The following is a 23,841-nucleotide window of genomic DNA, read 5'->3' on the forward strand; positions in this document are numbered from 1 at the left end:
CCCCACCCCCTCTCTGTCTCTCTGTCCCTCCTTCCCTCCCTTTCTCTCTCTGCCTCTTTCTCTCTCTCTTTCCCTTTCTTTCTTTCTTTTCTTTCTTTCCTTCTTTTCTTTCTTTCTTTTTTTCTTTCTTTCTTTCTTTCTTTCTTTCTTTCTTTCTTTCTTTCTTTCTATTTTGTGTGAATATGTGTGAGCATATAAACTCACTCTGCACATGGATTTGGCCTTGACCCATCCGTAAGAGTAAAACTCACTGCCTAAAAACATTAGTATGAGTACAACTATTTGACAATTTGAAATTTTTCCCTCTTTAATCTGTAAAAAAAATTAAAGTTGCTGTAGATTGTATCCTGTGATGTTTTATTCTTTTACATCATATTAAAGTAGATAAAGAAACAACTTGAGTTGACTTGATCCAAAATGAAGACACCTGTCCTTTCTTTTAACTCCATCACCTTTTCCCGCCATGAAAAAAATAGGTCTATAAAAGTCTTTTATTCACAAAATACATTCCTTATTATTGATGCAAGATTTTGGTATGCAGTTGGTAAAATATACATGTCACAAGTCTTAGAACAACAATCTTAGCCATGAAGGTTAACTCAATATATTTTAAATAAAATGTTATCTATTACATTTCTGAGAGTTTTAATGTAGCCTCCTATCTAGGAACATTCTTTTTGTTCTACTAATGTGGCTGCTTTCTCTCTTCTTCGTGCTGAATCTGATTGCCCTCAAACCACCTACCTATCTGGATATCTATTTCTACCGATGGAGTCTTGGGTTGCTTCAGTATGTTTGACCAGGGATCTGTATAGTCTCATTAGCAAAAGCTATTTCATGAACTAGCATTCCAGGATACCTGAAACATAAAAGATACAATCCAGTTGGGGAGATCAATAACCTGGATAAGGGCCACCCCTCAGAAAGGCATGACCATCCTTACAAAGGTGAATCTACTTTAAACCCTATTAAAGAGGTAAGAGGAACAATTATCCCTTTAATGAAATAATGTTCTTTTCCTTCCCATAATTCCTACCTCCTTGATCCCAGTACACATGATGATCCCAGTACACATGATGATTCCAGTACACATGGTGATCCCAGTACACATGATGATCCCAGTACACATGATGATCCCAGTACACATGATGATTCCAGTACATAGTACATGATGATGCGTCATCATGAGGTTCTTTCAGATCTTCCCACCCCTCTGAGACTTTTTCTTCTTTTCTGTCTACTTACTTCAGGTGTTGCAGAGATCCTAAGAACATTCTGGCACTCTCTGCTTCCACACTGTTTGAAGCATGCCCCATTCCTTTTCTTTCATGAAGTTGCCGTTCTGTCTGTGGCTGACATGTTGCTAACATAAGTGACATGGCTTCCTCATAAGCATCCATCCAAATTCTATAAGGAGCTTCTCTCTGAACTCTCTGAAGATTTCCGTCTTTGGTCTGTGAATTTTATTCTTTGAATTTTTGAGACTAGAACCCAAAAGCCACTGACTCAGGCCAGCATTGATAGCCATCAAGTTTTCAGAACTATCTCCCCTAAGAAGACTATGTCACCTGCAAAGACACCTCAACATCAATTAAGCTTTTTTAAGTACATATGAAACATACCCTCATACTAGTTAAATAATTTCTTTGTCATTTTCTTGGCTTGTTCCTTTTTTCTATCTATGACTGAAAATGACAATATAAACATTGACTTTCATTCTTTATTATTGACAGTTATTGTGTCTTGTCCTTCAAGGGAAACCTGTCATCTACTGTGTGTGCTGTGTACCTTCCAATCTTGTCTTCATTGTGTTTATCTTATCAACACATAATAAGTTTCTTATATAAAGTTTTTTTTATTTTAAATTCTACCCTGTTTTGAAATTAAATTTGTTATCTAAGCTCACCCACTACCTGCAACAAGTTACAAGTTCATTATTCGCAAAATTCTGAATAATATTTATTTAAAGTGTGCATGTTTGAACTATATGTTACACAGTCTTATGTAACTATTTAGACTGAAGGATTCTTCATCCCTATTGTTAAATTTAAATAATTTAATTACATGTGTGGGTTATGTTATTGGGATATGTCTTTGTGTTTTATTCTTGGTAAATTTTCAATTACTTATGCTTGTTTCTTCTTTTCTGATTTCAGAAATAGAATGAATTGCTGAACTGAAAACTTATTAGTTTCACCTGTTTTTCTGTTGCCACTAACAAGTGATTTTTTTTCTTAATTTTCCTTGGAGTCATTTTTGATCATCAATAATATTTTCCTAAACATCAAGCAATTCTTATCACACTGTCAACTGTTTCCATGCCTGTATTGATAATGTATGAAATGATATTGCTGGATTAGACTTGAAAAGTGTATTAGCTCCTTTTCTGTTGCTGTGATAAGACACCACACTCACATCAACTTATACAAATGTTTTATGCTGTTTAAGGTTCCTGACAGAGTCCATAATAGTGGATAAAGTAATGGGAACAGGAACAAATCAGAGCTCATATTTCTGCCACCAACAAAGGAAGCAGAAAGGATGCACTGGGACTGGCAGGAGTATTTTGAAACCATACAACATGCACTAGCCAACACTAGCCAACAATACCACACTTCCTAATCCTTCCAAAATGTTTCTTCTATTTGGGGTCCAAATACTCACACTTTCAAGCTGATGTGGACAATTCTTATTTAAACAACCACAAAAGGTGCATGAGAGATTGATATAAGGTAGTATATTGGATGTCTGTTCTTCTTTTCCATGCATATCCTCCACATTCTCCTCAATACACCTCTTAATTATATGTGAAACATAGCCTTCAAATTTTTCATTCAAAGATAGTTAAAGTTATATAAAATGTTTTCTTATACTTGTTTTCTTTAGAATATTGAAATAATATCTTTATTTCTTCCTTGACAGGTATTTTCATTAAGAAATCTGATATTTGTTCAATTCTGAATCTTTGTTCATTTTTTTTTTAGAAAGTATCAGTAACTTTACTATTTTGATGGATGACTTTCTCTACAAATAATTGTGAACAATGTTTTTTTTTCTGTAAACATATTTGCCTCACATTTCTTTATGGAAAGTTCATGAGTGGTTATTTTCTTTAATTCTACTTTTCGTATTATTAAATTGCACATATCATGTGCAATTTCCCTGTGTGATGGTGTTTCCCCTTCACAGATCTCACTCTGAAAGTTTTATACTTTTCTAGAGCTTTAGTAACAGAATTCCTTACTGTCTCAGGAGAGCAGATCAATTCAGTCTTGATGTTATTTTGTTGTTTGATTTTGTTGTTGTTTTGGTTTGGTTTGGTATTATTGAAAATGTATTGTCTCATACAATACATCCCAACTACAGTTTCACCTCCCTTCACTCCTCCTATCTAGCCCCAAGTCCCCTCTCCCCCAGATCCACTGACCCTCCTTTCTTCTTCAGAAAATTGACAACCGGAGATAATAACCAGATAAGACAATACAAGATAAAAAAAAAGACAAACCCACCATTTGTATTGAGGCTGAACTAGCAATTCAATAGGTTGAAAAAGAGTCCTAAGAGCAGGCAAAGGATCTGAGATACACCTACCCCCAGTGATAGGAGTCCCACAACAACACCAAGAACCATAGCATAGATGAAGTGACCCTGGTGCAGATCCATGCAGGCTCTATGTTTACCACTTCAGCCTCTGTGAGTCCATGTTGTTTGTATGTTTATTAAGAGACAGGATTTCAGGATGTAGCCATAGAGGGGCATAAACTCTCTATACAGTCCAGGTTGATGTCTAATTCACTGGATCCATCTGCTATTTGTATCCTTAGGACTGAGATGAAAGGTGTGCACCTCCTTGCTCAGCTTGTTCTCCAATTTTTAACCATGTGTTCTATATGTTAATTTTCCATTTGCTTATAATTTACAATTACGCAATCCTTATCATATGCATATTTAATCTAGAAATGCTGCCCAGGCTGGATATTAATTTACAGTCCTTGTAGCTTATTTTCACAAATGCCGGGATCATAGAACTATGCCACCATATGAAATAATCTTAATAGTTCAATAGAGAAATTCTCACTATATATTCTCACTATATTCTCTTATATATCCATTCTATTTTATTTCCTATGGCTCACATTACTGAGATTCTACAAAGACTCTTTTCCTGCCAGAACCCATATTTTGTAGGTACATCAAGTATAGTCATAGTTTCCAGGAAAATAGACTACAATTCTGATCCCATTTCCTAGGATAACAGTATCACATATTCAGATGCATGGATTCTGAAGTCCTTTATATAAACTGGTGAAATACCAGCACATAAAACAACATGCATCTATACATATACTTTAAATCATTTTAGGATTAAATATAATACACAATACCATCCAGGTATAATATAAATGGTTATTATATCACATTGTTTACAGAAGACTAGTGAAGAGGATTTTTAATCCAGCAACATGGCTGCTCTGGCATGGGAACACATCCAAAAGCCTTCTGGGTCTGTGTGATCTGGTTGGCATACAGATGCATCTTTAATCCCAGGAGACAGAGGCAGTGAGTTTAGTGCAGTAGAATTCAGTTTGTTTGTGAATTCAAGAGGTCCAAAGAAGGTCAGCAGAGGCAACTGAAGACAGAGAATAAGAATGAGACAGAAGATTAGAACAAATTGCCAGAGCTAGTTTGAGGCCATACAAAGCAATTCAGTCAGAAGTTGAAAGGATCCAAACTGAATCAGTTATCTTGGAGAAGAGTTTGAGCCAGAACAGCTGAGTTGAACTTGCCATGCATAATTCATGCAGAACTAAAAAGGTGATCATACTCAGCAGTAGGCCGTCAAGATCACAATTATGTCAAGCACATGAAAGTTACTTTTGCAGGTTAATAATTATAAATATATTTTACATGTGTTTGGTAATTTTTTACATGTTTGTGTAAACACATATTTTGACCATAATCACCCATTACTACCCTCTCTAATTCTTCCCTGATCCCCCACTTATAAATACTACTTCAAAGGTTTTGTGCCCCCAGCATTAAAAATTCTGTTCGGTCTAATTAATACTTCTGATTCAGACATCAGACATGGGTATGAGACCATACACGAAGCCCTGTAGGCAATAACTTTGGTAGAGGGTAATGTAATTCTCAGAGTTTTTTAACTAAATACCAGAATTTTCCTTCAAATGTCCCTTTTTCCATAGTAAATTGTACATTTAACATTTTAATTACTTCACCAAATTATGAATTCAGTGTGCTGCAGACTATGACATATAAAGTGCCATGTTCATGAGCTTAAAGGGAACATATTATAGGAACTATGAAATGTGATGTAAAATTAGAGGCCTCCAGTATTATGTTAGCAGATTGACATTTTTCAATCCTACTATTAGTGTCCAAAGAGATATTCTAGACCTCCTTGATGAATTTTGTTCAGGCACTCTTAGCTTCCATTAAGAATATCTCAGTTTTCATTCCCAACTTAAATTCAATATCTAGTCTTCCTAAGACTCAGAATAATGTGCTTCCCACTGAGGTTGTGGGGTCTCTATTTTTCTTTCTAGTCTTTAGATCAGCCCAAAGCACTTGGGTCTAGAGTAATGGCTCCATTGTTAAGGGTGCTCACGGCCCTTGCTGAGGGTCCAAACTCACATCACCAGCAGCAGGCAGCTCACAACTGCCTTGTGTCCCTAGCTCTGAGGGATCCAGTCTCTACTCACATGCAAATACAGATACTAAATACATACAAAAATAAATACATAAATACATACATAAATAAATACAGATACATACATACATACATACATACATACATACTTGTAAATAAAAATGAAAATAAACTTTTAAAAATCGACATACTTCACTAGGCAGCACAAAGTTTGTGCGAGTAACCAACCAATAATTGATCTGACTTACGGCTCACTCCACAAGGTAGTGCCCACACCGTACACTGACTATAATTGGAGAAGATTCCTTCTGAGATGGGAAAAAATATACAGATCCACAGTCAGAAAATATGCAAATGCAGGACCTTAGAATACTTACCACTAAATGGTTTGTCTTCATCCAATCCCTTTTTCCAGAGCTCAAGATGAAGAGGCAAAAAGAACCTAAAATCTAGAAGGGACGAAGGATATGAAGAACACCAGGCATTTAAATCAATGTGAGCAAAGATCAAAGAACAGAGACTGAAATAGCATGCACTGGACCTGCATGAGTCTCTACCATGACTTCACTGATTATATTATGGCTTCCAGTGATTCCTGAACATACAAACAAGTGGGTCTCTGCTTCTTGTCTTGGGCTCTTTTCCTTCTGTTGGACTATCTTGTCTGACTTTGGTGGCATAGGTTTAGTTTTATTTTATTTTACTTTGTTTTGTTTGTTTTGTTTTGTTGCTTTGTTATATTTAAAAAATGAATGAATGAATGAACACCTAGCCTGTAAGGTTCACAACAGAACTGTATTTTATACTTGCTGAGATAGAAAAAGATCAAGTTTTCTCCAATGGAATAACACTGGGTATATCAACCACTCCAGGACTGATTTCATATGCAAGAGTAGCTGACCAAAAAATAACGGACTCAACAAGTTTTTCTCTGTGCTTTCACTTGATTACAGTTTTTTTTATTTGTTTTGTTTTGGGTGATGCATTTTGTTTTTTAATTTTGTGCAGTTGCTGTTGTATTTGTGGTTTTATTTATTTTTAAAAATGAAATCAAACTTGGTGCTTAGGGGGAACAGAGAATCTGGACAAATTTGGGGGAGGGGAAATATAATCAAAATCTATTGAAGTTTAGAATGTTTTAAATAATAAGAAAATATTTTAAAGACTCAACATCACACAGCTTGAGTACATGCTGATGTCATTGAGCCTATCCATATATGTTTTAAATTATAACATCCTCCCCATATTTCATCAAAATGAGTTATCCTTTTAGTCTTGCATATTGATGGATAGAGTAAGTTTTAACCTCATTTTACAGGTTAGAGACCTAAATTCCTAATATAGAAAGAAAGAAAACATACAAAGTTCTGAACTACCTGACCTTAGTGTTGTTCTCTTCATAGCATCTGAAGAAATAATGCCCATATTATAAAGTAAAAAAGATGAACTAAAAATGCTGTAGCCTAATATCATGCACCACTGTAGTTTATAAAAGTTTTATGACTTATTAAAGGATGAAAATATTTTCTTCTAATTAAAACACATTCTTAATTTGCTGACATGTTCCCAATTTCAATTAAAATTGAATTAAATTATCTTAATGGGTATATCAAATATATACTAAAGGCAGCATGATTAGATGACATAATACACTGAAGGACTGATGGAGATCTGTAATTAAACTAGAGAAGTTGTAAACATCTACAGAAATGTGGGAATCTTCCTCCCTATGGTCAACCTTTCTGGCATACTATTTTAGAATATAATATATATGCTCCAGGAATATTGGCTTTTGACATTTAGCTAAATAAATTTGTGTTTAAAGGACCTAGAGTTTAAAAAATAATTAAGCAATGAAGAATGAGGTAATCAATTCCTGTTTGATTTGTTTATTTGCATAAAAAATATTTCTAAGATTTAGATAAAGTAATATCTCCTAGTGGGTATATGTCACGTAGATGATTAAACCCTGTTGTGAGCAACCTCTTGCTAATACTCAGTGACATTCTATCTTGTATTGTGACATTCAAAGCAATATAAATTTCAAACTGCCCTTCTGAGGCCTATTCTTTCAAAAATATTAACACTGTAAAGACTTCACAATGAAGTATAAAAACGTTTAATGTTCCCATTTCAAAGCCTGGAGAAGAGGAAAAGCTCATAACAGGTTGCAAAACACAAATCAAATTGTGATCATTTTGAGCACAATTTTTGCCTGTGTCTATGTGTGCATAATGAAAGGAAGAGGGGGCTGTATCAAAATGACTTATTATAGACAATGATGAATTAGAAGCAGCAGAAATAATTAATGACTTCCTACCAGAGGGAAATTTATACAAATTCCTTAGCAGGAATAGATAACAACTATCCAGTCTCCATTTTGTGTTAAGTGTTTTTCCAGAGTAATAGATGAAGAATCGAACTCTGGATTGAACAGTTTCTGTCTTTCCCTTTTTATGTCTTTAGTGTTGAGAGACACCTGTTTATCTTTTTACACCTGAGTAATTACAGTTGGGAACTACATTCAATCAAGTTCACCCCATAGACTATTCAATAATGAGATTCAAAATTAGCCTTATAGGAGGTTATAAAGAACTCCAATCAAAAGAGGATACAGAGAATCTACTCTGTCACAGAGAAGTCAAGGGACGACGTCCCAAGCATTTTCCTTTTGTTTTTAGTGCGCTTTGAAAACAAATTCTACAAGCAAGAATTCTGTGTATTTTGATCTGAAGCCTTAAATTGCACATTTAAGTCATCACTTCAGGTCTTAGCTGTTTTTTTTTAATTCCCATTTTTCAAATTCACTTATCTATGGAAATTACAGTAATTATTTCCAACCTTTCATTTGTTTACTACTGTTTGCACAAAGGTTAGCTGGTTTTCGCCTTTGGTGTCCAAATTCTTTCAGCCATAAAACATTTTTTCCACCTGGTGACCAGGGCCTTTTGTGACTCTCGCAATTCTGTTGAGTTTGGTGTCTCTCAACACTATGTGCATTTGTCTTACCTTTATAGTGACAAACATCTACCAAAGTGATAACTGGCTCATCTTGTTATTTGCTCTATTGTATTGAAAACTTGAGTTGGGTATACTATGAATTAAAGCAAGTTGCCTGGTGCCTTTTTATTCCAGCTCATATTAGGTCCACAGAGGGAATTGATCATTGGTTCCTATTATGCTATTATAATTACAAAAATATAAACATTCATTGGAGGTCTGTGAACATTTACTGAAAATCATGGAGTTAGAATCTTTGTTTCACTGGCTTGGCTTGGCTTCAGTGTGTGTGTGTGTGTGTGTGTGTGTGTGTGTGTGTGTGTGTCTGTCTGTCTGTGTGTCTGTGTGTATGTGTGTGTATGTGTGTGTATGTGTGTGTTTGTGTGTGTGTATGCATGTCCATGCATATGTGTGTATGTGTATGTATATGCATGTGCATTTGTGTGTGTGTGTGTGTTGTGAACACATATTCAGAGGCTAGAAGAGAATGTGGAGTGTCCTTTTTTATTACTCTCTGTCTTACTCCTCTGCCTTACTCTCTTCAGTAGGCTTAAAGCTAGGTAGGTACACAGTCAGTGAATCCTAGAAATTTCCCACTGTTTCCACTCCACAGATGAGATCTCTGGGACCAAAGAGACATTTGTGGTCACACTAGTCTTTCTATATGAGTCTTAGGATTTAAACTTGGGTCCTCTTGCTTGTACAGAAAGTGCCCTTACTTGTCAATCCATGTCTTTACTACCAATGTTGAAATATACATATTTTAAACATTCATTGTATTTTAGGACAACTGAAAAAAATAGAAATTTTCATATATTTTGTATTTTTATTTCTTTACCATTAACTGAACCTACCAATGTCTTAAAGGTAGTCCTTTGCCAGTCTACTTCTATCTATTTGTTGTTTTATTCATTGGATTGGCAAGTTTCTTGATTTTTTTTGAGATGCTTAGAGATATTTTTATTAAAAAATGGTATATTTATTCAGTTTCTATGTTATTTTACATGTTTTACATATACATTTACATTTGTATACTTGCATATTTCAGAAAATCATATCATTAACTGAATTTTTTACTATATACTTGGAGCCTTTGAGGTTTTTCTGTTCTACTTCTGAATTTCTGACCAACATGGCTAAAACGGCTTTTTTTTTTCTAGCATGGTGAATGAATTTATTTATTTCTGTATGTGTACCTTTGCACACGAGTGAATTCTCTTCCTCCACGGTGTGGATTGTGGGGATCACAAAACAGGTTTGGCAGCAAGAATTTATCCACTGAGCATTCAGTTTGACCCCAAATTGTTTTTTTCCCTGTGAGATGATATTGCTCAGTCATTTCTTTCTCTATATTTTGGCAGCCCCATCTGCTGAAAGGTTAGACAATGCCAAGATGTTAAGAAACAAAAGAGGAGGGAAAAGTTCTAATAGAAAATGATTAAACTGTGGTTCCTTTCCAGTTCAAGTTCCTATTGTGCTGCTATCTATTGGGCAGGAGTCTCCCCTGCATGCTAGTTTTCTCACATAATGGAGCCAGAATTAGTCCTAGATGAATAATAAGGAACATAAGTGTCAGACACTGTAAAGAATGAGGGTCAACTCTGGCAATATCATACATGAGACAGTCAAATCATCCAAGGACAGCTCATTTAAATATTTAAATTATTTTTTAAACACATTCAGCAGTCATTTTGTAAAGGAGAAAAGAGTGATTTCATTACTGCAGTTAGCTTCATTTCATTTGCCTTCTTTTGATTGTAAAGATAACAATCATAGCCCCAAATTTGGCCTCCATTCTAACGTTACAAGCTCATTTTCTTAGGAAAAGGAAAACTGTGCCTTAAAAAGTTACATTAATAGAACTGAGGAAATCTTAGCCATATAAAGATACAAATGTTCTCAAAATAGACTTGGTGAATTATTGTATCATTTTATTTAAGAAAAGGTATATAATTAGAAAGAATAGTTTTAAAACATTATTTTCTACTTTAAGTTCTGCCATAGCTTGAGAACACTTTGTAGGTCACCAATCTCATTAACCTTGGCATTATTTTTATGGTTTTAGCTGTATTGACTGTTTAATAGAGGAACAGAAAAAAACAGTGACTATTATAAAAGGAGGGATTCACAAGATTGGATTATGTGATATGGTAGTTCAAACACAGCTAGAGTAGTTGAATACACAGTGCTCCCACCCACCAATCCCCACCCGACAACCTGCATGAGTCAGCAGCTGCAATCAGACACTGGGGACCTGAAGGAAATCTTAGTGAGTTGATGTTCTTCTGGTCACATTGCACCCAAAGAAGCTGAATCATAATGTTAACAAGCTAGGCAGGCAAGTGGCTTGACTCTTCTCTCTCATCTCTTTATATCTGTGACACCAGAAAATGCTGCCTGTTATGCAGAAGAATCCTTCCTGGAAATAGTCTTACAGACTCATCTAAAGGCACGTCTCTTACGTGACTAAAGGTTTGAACTGTCTTCCAGCTCTTGCATTTTTTCTACATCCACATTTGCAGTGTCCTCGGAGCCTTTGAAAGGAATAGTTAAATAACGTGTTTAGGGATGAACCCTCACCCATCACGAATTCTCAGCATCCTGGGAAGCTGTAACTCTCTCTTTATCATTGAGTACTGCTTCTCTGATTAGATTTGATAATTGTCTTTGTTTCAACTGCTCATTGACTAAAATTAAACTTCACTATTCTTTCTGTTATTTATTTATTTATTTATTTATTTGTTTATTTATTTATTTATTTTAGAGAATGCCAAGTTAACCCTAGAAAAAAGTCCTATGATAAGTATATTACATGTTAGGAGTATTTTATTCTATTTCTCTTTCTTATAATTGCAAGATGTTATTACTCAGTTCACACATGAGAAAAGTTCTATTTTGTATGTTTACTAGACCTTCTATTTTGGACCTATAGATCTATGGCTTCTTCCAGGTATTCAGTCCCTTTACCAGGAAAAAAGTGTTTAAATATTTAATATGACCTTATGGTTTTTCTTTGCTCCTGGATTGCAAAACATTCATTTGTTTTGTTTGGGGGTTTTGGTACTAGGCCTTGAACCCACAGCCTAAAGGGTTGTAGGAGCTTGGCAAATGCTCTACTACAGAGCTCTACCAGCCTCCAAGGTACTGAGATGATGAGTTTGAATCATCACCCTAAGCTTTGCATTTGACTTCAAAATATATATATCCATACTAACTTCCTCTCACTTTTGTCATCCAATTTAATTTATTTTCTCTTGAGAAAGTTTTTCATACACCCATGTGATAAAGGAGTTCTCTATGTATTATTATGATATATTTAAGTTTCTATTGGATCTAGAATTTGCAATCTGTGCTCAGAAAAGATCCAAGTCAACATTTTTACATATAGCTGTCATTTGCAAATTCATCTTTCTGACACTGATCTCAGGACATCTTCATCAGACAGAAAATTTGCATGGATAATTGGATTTCACTCCATATGTCTCTTCTCTCAGTTTCTGTGTGTCCCATTGGTGATTGTTTCCTGACACTAATAACACCAGCAGAGTTGTGCTAGAATCTCCACTTCCCACTTTCTTGTTCTGTAGATTTTCCTCACAAGCTTCTCTTGTTTATTCTTCTAAACTAATTTTAGGCTTGACTCAACTATCTCTAGTGGAGCCAATGGTATTTCTAATTGACGTAGAGCTAAATTTATAAGTGGTAGAATTGCTAATGATAACAAAACAAAGTGTTTTAAAAGGAAAAAGTAACAATTTTGTCATAAATAAGTGTAGTAACCACTGACTTCTTAAAGCTATTAAATTAAAATATTATTTTTATAATTATTTATCCATTCTCTCAGAATGCCACACATGCGTGAGATGTACTCTAACTCTGTCAATTCCCTCTCCAGTTTCTCTCAGTCTCCCTTGCTGTACATCCCACTCCCAGCTTCATGTCTTTGTTTCATTGCCCACTGAGACCAATCAGTGATATCTCATTTTTATGAATGCAGTGCCTTCCACTCTAATGTGGGCATTCTAAAGGAGGACACTTCACTATAGGAAGCTGACGCTCCCTATCTCAGTTGACTTCAATTTCCAAAGCTCCAAAACTAAGGGTCAGACGTTGAGTCCCTCCTCAATTTATGGTAGATTATCTAGTAAAGATTTTAATTATATGTTTCTCTGTAGGTCTGTGTGTGAAGTATGCACTGATAAGTGTAGGTGCCTGTAGAGGCCAAAAGAATGTAGTTCGACTGGGGCTGTAGTTACAAATAGTTATAAGCCACCTTATCTAAGAGATACAGTTCTCTGCAAGTGTAGTACCTGCTGTAAAACATTGAGCCACACCTCTGATCCCTATGCTGAATTTTGCCTGGCTTGATCTTTTATAGGCACAAGATCATGTGTTTGCTCTGAGTTCAGGAATGTGATGTTTCTGTCATGTCCTGAAGAACTTGTGTAGCCACATCATCTTGTGTTTCCTCTGTGTTTGTGAGTGTGATGTCACTTTAATGTTGTGAAGACACTTTTGCACAGCAAATCCTGCCTTACCTCTAGCTCCCTTCACCAAGAGATCCAACTAAGCAGCATCACAAACGTCGTCCTTTACAGTGTATGCTTCACTTCTGTGGTATTGTCACTAAAATTGTGTGAGTTTCATACAACATAAGGAACAAACCAAAATAAGCATCCTTTTATAATGCCTGTCAAGGTCCTGACCACTCAAAAGGACAAAAAAACAATTTCATGTTAAAGGGAAGTAACTGGAATTGACAATTAAGTGTAAAACATGGTCTAGATAGGAGTGGACTGTATGTCAAAAAACTGAAATTGAGTTGTGTAATTGGTGAAATTAGAGTCTGTAGACTAGATAACTATATTACATCAGTGTTAATCCCTAGATTCATTTTGCTATATTGAGTTTATGTCAGATGTCAGCATTTGTGTAATCTTAGCAATGACCAAGTAGGAAATTCTTGAATATGCACACAGGCATACCTCCCCACCCCCCAGATAAAAGGAAGATGCTGTCTGAAAATCTGGGATGGAAAATCTATTACCTAAATTTCTCTAATTTATTTATAGAAACGTTCTGTTTTATTTTATTTTGAAACAAAATAACATGTAGCCCAGGCTAGCTTCATATTCAGTATGTAGCAGAAGACAACCTTGAATTTTTGATCTTCCTATTTATGGATATATCAAATTCTGGTATTGTAGTCATGTTCCATAATACTTGGTTTTATGAAGTATGGGGGATTGAACCTAGGACTTTATACATTATAAGCAACCACTCTACCTGAGATACTTCAACAAACCCAAAAGTTTTATTTTCTCTATATTCAAGCATGACTAAGATGAAATTAAAAATTGGTAGCAAATTTCTTTCCCCTACCAAAGTTAGGTTTCTGCGTTCCCACAGAAAGTAGATATCAGAGAATTTTATCTTCCCATTTTCTACATTTAAAGGGCCCATATTTAAAATAAATTAAAAATCTGGGTGTGATGTTGGTTTTTCTGGCTGGCCAGACAGCCTAACCGAAAGAGTGAGTTTAAGCTTTAGTGGGAGACTCAAAACTTAAGAAAAGTGATAAATTAAGGCACCTAATTTTCTCCTCTGATAGTCCCAAGTGACTGTGTATATGTGTAGGTATGTTAAGCATCATATATGTTTGTATATACATACATTTGCATATCTACATACATTAGTAGGTGGTCAGGTATTAGCAGACTTGTGGTTCATTAAAGATAGATAGTTCTGACCAAGGACTAAGATTTTATGATTTTAGTAGTTATTAGGCAGTTCTCAGTGCATCTTCTACCTGGTTTGTTACAAAGCCTCTTCTGGGCATTTCAGATACAATATAGGCTAGGTTTTCTACAGTAAAAAGGACACCTCAGTGACTTGAAACTACTGACACCAAGTTCTTATTTAATAGAAACCAAAAAAAAATTAAGATTTGATTTTTAAATATTGTCTATGTCTATTTTGTTCCCTATATGAAACACTGTGCTTGAAAAAAAAACTGCCTATAGCCCTAAGTTCTGGACCTTATGACTATGAGAAATATGGATTCAGCACAGAAGCTTGGGACTCACATAAATTCATCTCTGCACAATCCATGACTTCTTTCCATTCTCCATTAAATCAAATTACCACTACATATAGAGGGAGAGGCAAACTGAGAATAGCATTTTTCCCTATTTGGGTAAAATTTATAATTGGTATGTATTTTCTGTTATCCTCCTATAATGTATGGGAATACCGGGCAAAAGTCTGACTTCATGGCAAACGCTCAGGTAAGACTGACTATCATTCTCCTTGAAATGAAATAAAGCCATTTTAACCTAGGTCATGCTGTGTCAGCTCATCATGATGAGACTGTAGCCCACCATTACTTCAAACAGGCTAAGTGACAGCTGCTAAGGCTAAATTTTCTTTATGCTATTTGCTCAGATTCTGTGAAAGTTATTTTCTCAGATATTTTAATGAGATGAGCTGTCTGTTGATGTTGCTGCATTAATAATGACTATTACTTTCCTTAAAGTTTTGACAGAATATTCTAGCAAAACCTCCCTTTCTCAGAATACACCATAAACAGTATATGATATATGTGAAATATGAATGTTTGGAAGTATTTATCGAATGTATTTCATACAAGTTTTCCAAACTGGGAAGAATTATAAAGTAACTGCAGCTATATTAAATGAGATTTGAAATTTATGTTAAATTCTTATTTATTTCTATGTATTACTGTTTGGGCATCATGAACACATACATATGTAACTTTCTGTGACCATCTGAAATCTCTATAACATTCTTCTGTCTCTAAACTTATTAATACTCTTCCTCTTCCCAACTAATTCATCTTTGACTTTCCAGGCTTTATTTTTTGTCTGGGTTTGTTTGTTTATTTATTTGTTTGTTTGTTTGTTTTTAAAATAATTCAGTGAGTTGCATTAGGTTACTATTGGGAACATGGGTGTGGTTGGAGAGATGTTATTTATAGGAACATTGTCACAAACACATGGTAACAACATTGAAGAAAATGTCTCTCTTCAGTACAACTGTCAACTATCCTTAGATTCACAAATAGGGGTTGTCTTAGTTTGGGTTTTACTGGTGTGAAGAGACAACAGCACCAAGATAACTCTGATAAATAAAAAAAAATTAATTGGGGCTAGCTGACAGTCTCAGAGGTTCAGTTCATTATCATCATGATGGGAATCATGCAAGCACCCATGCAGACATAGTGCTAGAATATCTGGGAGTTTTACATTGTGATCCATAGGCAGCCAGGAGGAGACTGTCTTCTGCAGAAAGCCAGGAGGAGGGTCTGGATCTCACTGGCCAGACTTGAACATGTATATGAAACCTCAAAACCCAACCTCCAAAGTTACACAGTTCCTCTAATAAGGATACACCTCCTCCAATAAGTCCACATCTCCGAAAAGTGCCACTTCCCACTGTCCAACCATATTCAAACCACCACAGTGATGTAGCATCATGACCCCTTTTGAACCCCAGAAGATGTTAAAAATCTAGGTCTTTCAAAGGTTTAAAACTTAACCTTATCAACTTTCTGCCCTAGGGATATTTGGAAAGAATATTCTTTTGTTTTATGACTATTCATCTCTTCAAAAAATAATTTGCATTTTTCTATTACAATGCCATAATTTCCAAGTAATTTGCTTCTATTAAAATAATTCCTTTGACGTTTACAGTTTTGGACTTGCCTCCTCCTATGTTCTTGCATTAATTGTATAATCAAATGCAATGAGGTCTTACCTTGGTGAATGCCAAGCCAGAATATGTACAGCCAAGGAAGAAAAGAGAATGATGTATTACTGCAGCAGGTAAGAATATCTGCAGAGTTACCAGCAAAGGACACCGTTCTGGAACAAAGGTAGTCTGGAGTCTTATTTAGGAGTTTGTGCACATGTACCTAGAGAAGAGCACTTTAAGGCCAAACATTCCAAAGAAAAGGCTCAATTTAAAGGTCATAGTGCAAGAGTCTAAGTTTGCAGACACGTTTACAGGCATGCTTTGGTCAAGGTCATGGATTATGTATTCTCAAAGTTTAAAATGGCAGACATAAACTTGAGCATGCTCAGCTTCTACCTTACATTTTCACTGAAAGAAAGATAAAAGAAAGGAAGACAGAAAGAGAGGAAACAGAGAGAAGGAGGGGGGAAGAAGGGAAGAAGAGAGGAAGTTAGGATCTTTACATGGTTCACTGATTTAACAGCATACAATTAAAGCTTATATGCTTCTCTCTAACAAGTACATTTCTAATCTTGTAGGTGATTAACAGGCCAATTTCAATGAACTCTTAATTCATTTTAACGGAATTAAGGGAATATTAATTTGTGAACTTATAACCTTTAGAACAGTTTTTGTATGTCATACTTCTACCCAAGATTAGATTAGACTGGAATTCCATTCTTTTGACCTAAACCTCACATAAATAAAGATTCAAGATAATTGAATATGTTTAAGAGACGTGGCTTGGAAGCTACATGACTCAGTCCACTATCAGAGAAAGAGGCAGTCTCAGTCCCCAGGAGAGTCATTAAATAAGGCTTTGCATCCTGGGCCCCAAATAGAATTTTGGGGAGGGCACTATGCTGATAGAGCATGAAGACTGTACCTCTCTGGGACTCTGAGGAACATCAGCTTATGAGAAATAGTGGGAGAGGAAATTTTTGTGATCAGGAACGTAATAACTATTATGTTATACCAAATCAGTACTCAGCCATTTTTGCCTTTTCTATATACTGTTTCCCTCTTATTGATCTCTTGCATTTGTTATAACAGAATGATAGTCTTGTTTATAACTAGGTCTAAAGCTTGACCAGGAGGAACTACATTTTGAATGATGTCCAATTATATTTATGTTAGAGTAGCTACCTTACAGTATAATCAACTTACTTTCAAAATTTTATTTGCAGGTAACAAGATTCTAGAAATGTTCTAGAGTCACTCCATTCATACGTTTTAAACAAACACCCTTCAGTGAGATAGCATCTCGTTCCCTAGAGTTCAAACTGTTTGGTCAGGGAAAGGAAACAAGCAACTAATAGATACAGGTTTAATCCAATAAGGGAACCAATGAAACAAAACAATAACACAAAAAACTTTGGAAAAAATGTCTGTAGTTTTAAGAAAGTAAAGAGTATGATATCTCCTTATAGACTATTGTTATGAGGGGAGGGGAGGAATTCATGGCTTCCTTTTTTTTTCTGCCTGAGGTTGCAGAATATCACTGTGCAGGGGGAGTAGTGAAATGTAAGAATGTCAGATAATAGTTAACCACCCTTATGACCACAATCCTTTTCCTGGAAACAGGGAGGGGCTGGCAGGAATTTGGACAAGTTGTAACAGTTCTAGAAACAAAAAATGACTGTGGTTTCTGAAATTATCAGTACTTAAACAAAATGGAGGAGTGTTTTGAGACAGATAAGCAGGAGCTTGGTAAAATGCAGAAGCTTTATAAAGTAGCATAGCTCTGGCTAACACATGCAGTGTAGTAAAATAATTTACAAAGAATTATCATCAGCCTTCTGCCAGTCTGTGTCTCTCGTGTCTTTTTATATATTCTAGGCCATATTAGGTCATAGTTAATACTCCCTTCCCAGTCATTGTTTGCAGATGAGTGGCTGTATACACTGTGTAATTGTTAGGCTATATTTGGGGATGTGGGAAGAGGACAGAGGCAATAACACTCTACCTATTGCTCTAGTATATCTGGAGCATGGATAGGGCAGGTCCAGGGGAAGAGTGACAAAAGCCACATCAAGAAACTGCCTACTACAGAATCTCTATTTCAAGTAATCAAGGTGGGCAATTCAAAATGCACTAGACTGAATGGGACTCTGTCTCAACTCCTCTCCAGAATTAGCAGCAATTACTCTAACTGGGAGTATTTCCTTTTGAGCTCTTTTCTTGCTGGCTTCTTTTATTCAGTGCCCACCAGAGATGAGCCAATGTGATTGAATGGTTGCCTCAGATCACTGGGCAAACAGTATTTGAATGTAGAAATCAGCTATTGTCTTTTAAGAACAGAAAGCAATGATTGCATTATTCCAGAAAGCTTTCAAAAGTAGCAAATTATTCCATGTGTTAATAGACAGTCAGTAATGACCTTAATTAGCCCATTGGCCTGTACTTCTGTATATGAACTGAAATTTTCTCTAGCTTTTTTTCTTTTCTCTCTCTTTCTTCATTTCCTTCTTTCTTGTTTTCTTTTGTTGTTGTTTTTACTATTTATTTATTTATTTATTTATTTATTTATTTTGTAAAATCACACAGAAACACTTCTACATTTGAAGGTCTGATTTGATGTCAGTGGTTAAATTTTTTTTTTTCATCCTGAAAATGATTACAGCAATCTTCAGTGTTCATGAGTGTAAATTTCACTTACTTGTGGCTCAGTAACTCTGGTTTCAGTTTCCTACCCAAAGCTACAAAATCACTTTGAAGATTGCCATCTAAGTAAATTAAGCCATCAAGTCAACAAACTGGTAATGTCATACCCAAGAGGGCACTTCAGTGCTTATAGCTGCTACTTTGGGCTCTAACAAGTATTTTCCAAAGCTGAAAGCATTCCGAAGCTCAGAGAATTCATGCAACATAAACCTTTACTTCAAAAATAAACTTTAAATTTTGAAAACAAACCATTTATTGTTTGTGTAAAAGGTTCTTGCGTTTTGTTGGGACACAATTTAACAACTTCAGTTTATAAACATACTATGCGACAGTGGTTCCAAATGTGACCTTGGCTTTAAAACAACACAAGTAATCTTGTCCCTTGCTCTTTAATATTAGATTGCTTAGCTGGTTGCACAAAGTACTCATCAGCCACAATTCAAGAGCTTAAAATCCTTTTTGGTTTTTTTTTTTTTCCATTTATTTCTACTGGTGAAGAGATAGAACAAAGATTATAGGATAAAGTCCATATGCATAAACACATGGACTTTAGTTGTAGTTGAGCTAAACTAAACCTGTAAATTCTCATTTTAAAGGCAACTTGGAACATAAAAGATGTCTGTGTTTCAAAATCGAGGGGTCATGGCATGCCACCCTGAAATATTTTTATAGGAGATAAAAATATATCTGTCTTGCTTTGTTTTGATCCTTAGAGACAAGGTATCACTCTACAGCCCAAGCTGACTTTGAACGCCTGATAATCCTGCTTTCTTAAACTGTTACAGGCTTGAGCCACCAAACTTTAAGGTTGTCACTTTAACATACAGATAATTTAGAGTTGAGAAACTACAGGCATACAAGAAACTCTGAGATTAAGAGATAATAGCTTAGCTTCTTGGCCCTTATGGTGGACAGTGAGTAAATCATAGTTTATAGCAGAAAAATCGTTTAATTACTACAGCATAAGACAGAAGCAGGTTGGACAGTATCAACTGGCAGCCAAGACTGCTGGCATCTCCATTTAGGTGAATTCATTGTATACATTTTCCTGGCAGGTAATCCACGTTCTTTTAAATAATATTGTCCAGATTAACCAGTGGATATTTCTGGAAGGTTGCTTTGAGCTTCCGTGCATATCACTTGCTGTGCAAATTTGGAAAATACAAATCAATACTGTGCATATTCTGGCCATACATATGAGGGCAGTCTTGTTGATCAAAATCTAATACTAGTCAAAGGGTCTGGACACACAGCCAGGCAACATATACATGATTTTAAAATACAGCAGTGTGTCTGGGAGTCTAGGATGATTAGAACACACTTATGGAACTTCCCTAATGGGGACCAATTTCATTATTCAAACGTACAAAGCAGATTTACTTTCCTTCCCACGCTTATTCTGGACACCTCACCCTAACTGGACCTTTCTTCATACCCTTCTTTCTCTGATTGAGGTGTATTTCAGCTCAGTGGACTACCTCTCCATACAAATGGACTCTGCATATTATTACCCTTTTGTTCACTTCCCACTTGTAGATGTAGAACTATATGCTGGCAACAAAAAAACAAACAAACAAACAAACAAAAACCAAAAAAAACCATTTCCTTCACTAGTTGCTTTAGGTCTGGATGCTTTATCACAGCATTAGAAACTCTAAGGCGTGCCTGCTGCCTGAATCAAAGTGGTATTAACCACTGACTAACACATTTTAAAAGGAGTTACTGACCATCAACTGTGTTATTTCGGTCAAAGAACTAATTAATGCAAACTGAGTCAAAGAAAATCGAGAACCACAAGCAGGATCCATAATATTCATTAACCATGGTCTTATTTGCCCAGACAACTCCATTTGTACTAGAGTAAGCCAACATTGCCTACCTATATATCCTTAGAAGTGGCTAGGAAACGGCTAGCTGCAAAGGGCCCTTTACTTCCTCTTCCTGTTTCAGGGCAGAGAGCAGAGGAAAGAGACGAACCAGGAAGACATTCAATCCAGCAAGTGACACTATCCACCCTAGAAAATGTAATTGATTTATTTATTTTACTTTATATCTACCTGGTAGATAATTTTTTCCATAAACTTCAACACACACATATTTTTTAGTACTGAACAAATCTTCAGATATCTGTGACCTTTGATGATATTTAACACTTAGAGTTTAAATAATGGTGTCCAGTGGAGTCATGTGTCGCTGTTCATACTCCTACAATCTATGTTCTTCTGAAGATTTACCTGTGTAAAGCTTTGAGAGGTGAAGATGTTTCCTTTTCATCCTGTCTCTGACAAAGGACTACTGGGAGCCCTTTTCAATAGTTTCTGGAAAATCCTCATTGAAATTTTGAAAGCAAATGCATAAAATCAATATATAAGTAATTGCAAATGAATCACAGTAATAGTAATAATCATAACAGTAATAATAATGTATTATTCTTGAAGTAGGATGCAGAGCTGCATGTGTTGCCATTAGCTCACATTCTTTATTAAGGAATTTATTTGTAGGCATCAAGGAACATTCTGTAATTGAAAACTGTAGATTAGAGTACACGCACAAGGTCTCAATTATATGATGGATTTTCGCATGTGTATCTGTCTGGCATACATGAGTATCTGACTCTTCACATGTGTATGTATGAACATATATGCACAGAGGTATGGAGGCTGGATGTTAATGTCTTCTTCTGCTACCCTCTATTTTTCTTACTGAGGCAGGTTCTATAACTGAACCCAGAGATTACTGATTTAGGAAGACATTTTGTGTAAGGTATCAGTTTCTTCCTCTAAAACAATGGAGTGGCAGGCAGGTCACTGGTATTGGCAGACTTTTATGGGAATGTTGGAGATCTGATCCTTGTCCTCTTGCTTGCGTAGAAAATGCTTCATCCAATGAACCTTCATCCCAGTCCTAAAAGTAGTTATTAATGTGAAATCCAATGTGATCATTTCCTACAGTTGGTGATTAGAATGAGGCAGATGGAACATTTTTCTAGTTAGGTATTTTTTTCTCATGTGCTCTGAGCTCCAACCTTGAGAAATTCATGTTGCCGAAGTGAAAACCAAAGGAAGTTCTCAATCAACGGTCCTGCAGTAGGCTAGGTAGGAGAAATTCATCTCCACTAAATAAAGGCTGCAGTCAGATTAGAAGCATAGGTAGGGGATCTCTGATTAGCCATGTTTAGCAACTTCTTAACAAAAGAAGAGGGAGATCCTTTTATGGAATAGATTTTACCCTTTACAACAAAATATACACTAGAGTTAGGTACATGGAAGTGGTGGGAAGAGGATGTAGTATTTTCCTACACTAATTTCAAAAAGAGTGAGTTGTCAGACTTTGGGAAAGATATTCTTGAGCTGCATAAATTTAAATGTAAGGTGCAGAGAAAAGATCTTCATGTACAATTAGATGGGAAAAGTTTTATAAAACAAATGATCAGGACCCAGAGTCAGGAACAAAAATGAGTGGTGTGAAACCAGAATTAAAGATTACTTAAGGTGTTAAATAATATAATTGAAAACCACTTTCTATCTGTAGAAAAATAAAGAAACTGAACTGAATCTTTATTGTAGCACATTAAGCAGCTATTTAAATCAATGTAGCAACACAGAATGATCTTCGAGTTTATTTGGCTAGTTTTTTGTGGGCTTTTTGTTTTATTTTGGTATTTTTTTGTTGTGTTGGTTTTGTTTGTTTTGATTTTCTTTTTTTCTTTTGTTTTTTGCTGAAGAGAGAGAGAGAGAATAAATTGAATGCATAGTGGGTGAACGAATCTTGAAGGAATTGGGAGAGGTAAAGGCATATGATGAAAATACATCATATGGGAAATTAATTAAAAAGTAAAACGATGTACCAGGTTTAGCTCTACATCAAAGAGTAATCTAAAAGTGTAACTTTTGTAGTTCAGGCCCAAATCCTCCTGGGCACTGGTGAGAGCTCTCACATGCCAATCTCAAGCTTTTGGCAAAGCCTGTTGGCTCCCAGTTAGAATGTCCACAGTCAGATCATAACTTATCATTCAGCTTTCACTAATAAAAACAGGATATAGAAATGTGCCAGCTAGGCCAGCAGTTCTGACAATGTCCTTGCTAGAGGGCAGGGTACCAGAGAAAAGTTCTGCTTCTTGAATCTTTGTTACATATTAGTCTTTGCTGGAAGCCCTACTTAAAGACCAGCTTATCTTCTGACCAATGAGAAGCATCACCTGTTTTTCTTTAAGTTCTACAAACAAACAAACAAACAACAAAAAAACCCTTCAAACTATCAAATTAATTGTGCCCGATTTCCTGGGTATACATTGTGACATAGGACCTCTGCCTTTTCTCTCTTTTTCTTTTAAATACACACCCATGAATCTACAAAAATGTTCTCCCTAACCTCACATATTTTTCCCATGATTGTCATTGAAGTTTTAAGACAAAAATTCATAAGCTCATTATCTAGACCAGCTTCAGTGGCCTTTAAGTTTTCCTGGGGGGAAAAAACAGCAACAGCAGCAACAACAACAATAACAACAAATGAAGAAAAACAAACAAAAGGCCTCATAAAACTGCAAGACATTCAATCTAATAGAAGACAATCTAAAAGAAGATAATCAATCCAACAGAAAAGAAAGTGAGATATCGCCTTGAATACATTTGGCACAGGGTAAATTTTCCTGAGCAGAACACCAGTAGTTCAGGCTCTAAGATCAACAGTTGACAAATGGAACCTCCTGCCACTTCAAAAGCAAAGGACACTGTCAATAAGACAAAACAGGG

Source organism: Grammomys surdaster, unplaced genomic scaffold, assembly GCF_004785775.1.
Source record: "Grammomys surdaster isolate TR1022 unplaced genomic scaffold, NIH_TR_1.0 133, whole genome shotgun sequence".
NCBI classification, from domain to species: domain Eukaryota; kingdom Metazoa; phylum Chordata; class Mammalia; order Rodentia; family Muridae; genus Grammomys; species Grammomys surdaster.